A 5,667-nucleotide genomic window follows, 5' to 3' on the forward strand; every position below is an offset into this window, starting at 1 on the left:
ACCCTCCCCATCTCCACCCCGACACAGCCAATTTCTATAAGTATTAATAATGTGAAATAATTTAAACAAGGCAATAATACCAGCCCCGCAGTCTGAGAATAAATTTCCCAGTTGACAAAAGGAAAAAAAAAAAGCCTTGCTTCCACCTCCTCTGTCTTACAGAAAACACAAAAAACCTAAACCAACGGCTGAGATAAATATCTGGTAGAAATCATAGCTTGGTCCAATGCCAGCTTGCCACACATAGATAGCCTATAATTATTTACATTCTTCAGAAGTACTGAGGCGCTTCTTCAGGTGTGACAAGGACACACCCGGTTGAGGGCCGGGGAGTAATTGATGAGTCTATGCCCACCATAGTCATCAGAATCTGTGGAATAATCTTCTTCGTTTTCTTCCATCACAGAACATTCATAATGGCTGGTTTTCCTTGGGGTTATGGAGACCTTGAAGGTGGAACACACCATATGGAATCTGGGAATGACCACGTTGAATATCCTGTCCTTATAATAAAAGAGATTAAAGGCATCCATGTAACTTGTGGTGGAGAACGTGGTACAGCTGGTGAGGTCATACACCTGGCCAGGGCTGAGGATGGGAAACCTTCCGACCACTTCAGGCTCCTGAATCTCTTTGATTTCACCTTTATTGTTGGTGATTCTCCAGTATCTTCTGTCCGAATAACAGGTCTTCTTAGGAAGAGCATCTGTAGACATCTCAATCCCGATTCAATAAGTGAAGAAATAGTGAGGCTGATGAACAGGGTTAAGTTCTGGGAGAATGACGTGCACACAGACACTGTGATGTCTCCAGTTGTTGCCACACATCCTTTATCATGAACATACCTGAAAATCTGGTCTCTGATGATAGGGTAGCCCTCTGTTTCAACATTATGCACGTAAGAGGTAAACCATTCCGAATAAGAAGCACCTGTAATAAACATATCAATTGCTGACGGATTCCCAGCCATATGGTCTGGACACTGATAGAAGATCTCATACTTGTTGCAGCCTTCTACACTTTCCAATGCAATATACTGACTCAGCCCAGTGTGTATGCAGAAAGTGAGCGGGAGACATCACTTCAGACCCTGCATCTGCTGGAATTCACCTGCCGCCTTGTCGATATCCAGCAAATCCTTGGAGCGGTCGTGATTGGAGAGGGCCATGCTTCCCATCAACCTGGGAACCACCAGCTTCTGCTTATTGTGGATCCTAAAGGAGCAACAGTAGTCACTGGGAAGCTTGCACCCAATCTGCACTTCCACGGCGTCCAGCTCGCGATCCTCCACACTTTCTTTCAGTGATCTGATCATCCTTGGTCACCTTTGCCCCAAATATCTTTCCAGGTTATCCCAAGCTATTTTAAGAGTAGTATAATGTTGACTATGTTTTCCCAGATCAATATAAGTGTCTTTGATGAGAGCATTCCAACTTTCATTCTTCTGCCTTTTTTTTTTTTGCCTCTGACAAAAGCCAGTATGTCTTGTCTTCTCCAGAGAGGATCATAGTTTGATAGCTGGTTTAATACTCGGCTCACGCAGCTGCAGTTGATGAAGTCCTGATAGTCCAGGAAGGAGAACATGAGCAGCAGGGGGTCAGTGGGCAGCAACTCAAGGTACAGCTTGGGCTCCTCCGCCTAGGCAGATTCTAAAAATAAAAGTGTAGGAAGAGATATTAAGGAGTAATCATGTTGTACAAATGGAGCATAAAAAGAAAACCTGATACACAGCTAACTAGGAGGATGTAGGGCAGGTTGTGCTGTAATCTTATTCTCATGTTGAATGGGTTAAAGAGGGAACAACACACACATGTACATACATACATGCATACATGCATACATACATACAAAAGTCTTCTAAATTCAGAAAGAAAAAAGAGGGCAAGGGGATAGCATATGGAGAGAGGATGAGAGAGAGATTTTAGAGGGGTTGGTAGCTTAAGGAATGGGATGCCAACAAAGTGGGAAGAAGTGAAACAGAGGAGTGAGGAGGGGTAGGATAAATAAGGTGAGAAGGATGGCAAGGAGAATTAGGAGTAATTGTAGTAATAAGTAATTGTAGATCAGAATGTGAATGGCATGAATTTACCCATAAAATATAAATAGATAGCTGATTAAAATTGGAATTCAACATGATGTTGCTTTCAGGAAACCATATAAAAATGAGAGACATAGAAAGATAAAATAAATAACAGGAGTTGAATTATGTGTGCAAAAAAACAGAGTGCATAATCATAAACTCAGGAAAGCTATGGTTAAAACAGATTAAATCAAAAGTGGAAACTGGAGAAACTACATTATCAGCAATATTATTTGATATTATTTAAGACCAATCTAAATTCTAGACAGTGTAAAATATGCAAGTGAATACATGCTGAAACACTTAGGAACTATGGGAATAAAAACATAAAATATATTTTATACAGTTAAACTCTGATAACTGAAGAAATATTTATTCTTCGTGAGTAGTTAAAGCCAATATAAGTTTTAAGTGACAATTCTTACCTACTTCAACGTCTTCCTAATTAAAATGTTAAAAGTTTGTTTAATTACTTAGAAAAAAGTAATAACATCATTCATTTGGAAGAAAAAAAGGTGAGGAACTTCAAAGACAGTAAGAAAAAAAAGATGTAAAGGAAGTTGATTCAGCAGTATCAGACCTTAAACTATATTATAAGGTGAGAGCATGACGAAAATGTAAAAAAGAATAATTTCGAATATTTTAATTTAAAATTTTCTTGTAAACATAAAACCTATACAGTCAAGAAGAGAAGGAATGAAGAAAATTGAAGAAAATTATCTCAGACTATGTCTCAGATATTTGTAATTGTGGTGGAATATTGCTGTGGTATAGGAAGTGCTGAACTGGCTGATTTAGAAAAATATGGAAGGACCTGTACTTTTGAAGGAAGATGCTATCCACCTTCAGAGAAAAAAGATAGGAGGAAATAAGCATAGAAGTATCTTACACGTTTTTTTTATTAGTGTATATTTATAGATATATGTATATATGAACATATATACATGAACTTCTACATATACATACATATACACACATATATGTGTAAACATAAAAATATGTGCAGATATATATATCCATGCTTAATTGTAGTTTTCATGGGAGGGATGGGAAAATAAACTGAAAAATGCACAGCACAGAACAATAGAAACCTTAGAAGGAAGTAAAGAAAGGCATGCTAAATGGGGCAGTAGTGACAAAGCATTGGCCAAAGGAGGCAAGCCATGGAGAGGCAGAGATTCAGAACTGCTTGGTAAAGGTGAACTGAGTGGCAGTTGGGCTTTCATTGATGGGAAGGAAGTTGCAGGTTATCAGCAGAATAGAGGTGGGAACTTTCAACTTCAGATGGGTTCTCTAGGAATCAGGGATGGGAAAAGAAGTTGGAATGACCCCTTGAAAACTCATGTGCCCTTTCCTTTCCCACCCTGGGCATGTCAGTAGGGTTCTACCCACCAGGGAGCAATTGCTTCTCCCACAGCCTGCACAGGCATACCTCATTGACACCTATCACTAAGGCTGTCCTCTTCTCAAAATAACTTGAAGATTCTAGAAGCAGTTACCAAATCCAAGTTTTTGTAAAAGTCAGACTAGAAATATAAGAGAACTATTTCACCACCAAAGGTATAAACATTCATCAATAGGAGAAACTGATTGGAGCAAATACTGTAATTAGTAGAAATCCAAAGTAAAGCACCATAGAGAAAGAGGTGGCCTCCATTAAAGTATATTCCAACCTGACCTATTCTAAAGTGCCAGGTATGATTGTCCAGGGCATGGGATGGAAGTTAGGCCATAAACACAGGCACACACACAGAGGCACACACAAACACACTCTCACATTTTCCCACACACTGGTGCACCAGTGATGGGGCACTGAAAGGGATGAATTTGGGACAAGGTTATACACTCATGCACAGAAAGACTTGACCCCAAACTTCAACACTCACATTTGTGAACCCATAATAAATCATTCTCTAATGAATTTTAATCTGTTTCAATTGGAAATCCAGGTGAGGACACAAAGGAAAGTCTCAAAAGTGCCTTCAGGAATATCTAAGTTACTTAGGATATGGAGAGATAGGGCAGCCAAAGACAAGACAGGCAGAGAACCTTACCTCCTAGGGAAAGTCTTATGGAAAAGGATGATGGAAGATTTTAAAATATTGCCTCATAAATGAGGATTCCTATATTCCATTGGCCACTGACTTGACCAAGTATTCACCAAGTACTTACCTCTTCTCTCTATGTATTCATTCATTCATTCATTCATTCATTCATTCATTCATCATTAATATGTTCTCCTTAGGTAGTGTGAATTCTCTCCCATACTTACTAGTTATTCATATCAGTACTCATATGTCCTATCTTTACAGATGTTCTGTAGGACGCTCTGCAGTCTTAGGGATGAGCATGCATTGATGAATAGAGAGGATATATAAATAAATGAACTATATGAGTTCTTTCCCATATATACCACAATATGATCATACACACACACACACATGTACATATGCACACCCTACAGATGCACATGTACACACACATATATGAGTAAGAGAGTCATTCAGTTCTTATAAAGGAGAATAGAAAGAGAAAATGAAAGATACATAGGCAATAAATATACAGAGGAAATAATCCAGCACTTAGGCACACAAAACCCAGCAGTTCTGAAGAGATGGACAGAGGGCCCCTTGGACACACAGCAGGGGTTCAGTCGTCCTGGGCCCCGGGGTCCTTTCCATCAGTACTCAGCTGCGGAAATGAAAACAGCCATGTAATCGCGTTGGGATCTCTGGCCTTTTGTAGCGGCGGTGGGGTGGGGGAAATGCCCCTGAAATGGCTGTGGGGGAGGAGAAATGAGTTAGGGATGCTGTCAGCAAGGAGTCCCTGAGTGGGGTACCTGCAACTAGCCAGAGAAGGGAGGAGCGAGGTCGGGGAAGGAAGGCTCCTACAACACAAAACTCACCCCTGACATCATCGGCCACTGGTGCACAGCCAGTATCCACCTTGCCTGGACCCAGACCCGCTTTGTTGGTGGCTCTCTGAGGACCTTGGAGACTGGGTGTGAATATCTGAGAGGTGAGGGATGCCAGTGAGCCAACTCAAAGCCCTAAACATTCTAATTTGTATCCTGCCTGGTTAGTTTCCTTATATACAATTCTTTTTCGGTGATTTAGGGTAATTTCCTACTTACTATTGCTCACACATGAAACTTAATTTCAGAAAGTCCCCCATGATTACACAAAGTGCCTGGCACGTAGCAGGGAATCAATTCATGTTTACTGAATTGAATTGAAAGTAGGTGCATAATAAATGTTTGTTGATCAATTAATTGCCATCGAACAACAGCCCAGTCTTTCTGTGATACCTTGTGTTCAATCAGGATACTGCTGTTTACTTAAAGTTCAGGAAGACGAAAAATACTTCAAATGTCATCTTTTACTGACATCAAATATGATTTCATGACTATATTCTATCTTGTGTTCAACTTCTGATATTCCACACAGACGAATTCCAGAGTCTACTTTTATTGGATTTAAAGCTGTGGGCAGTTTACTGCTGGTTAAGGGGAAAAGGAATGGAGCTAAAAGAAGTCCTGAGATTAGAACATGAAGGAAGTAATGAATTCCTTCAGTGCAAGTAGGAAT

The 5,667-nt window shown here is 40.0% G+C and overlaps 1 pseudogene; it reads right to left on the bottom strand.

Annotated features, from left to right (window-relative positions):
* Nucleotides 1-293: 293 nt before the first annotated feature.
* On the bottom strand, nucleotides 294-4,994 carry LOC140515805 (F-box only protein 3 pseudogene; annotated as a pseudogene).
* Nucleotides 4,995-5,667: the final 673 nt, after the last annotated feature.

Source organism: Notamacropus eugenii, chromosome X (genome assembly GCF_028372415.1).
Source record: "Notamacropus eugenii isolate mMacEug1 chromosome X, mMacEug1.pri_v2, whole genome shotgun sequence".
In the NCBI taxonomy this organism is placed as follows: domain Eukaryota; kingdom Metazoa; phylum Chordata; class Mammalia; order Diprotodontia; family Macropodidae; genus Notamacropus; species Notamacropus eugenii.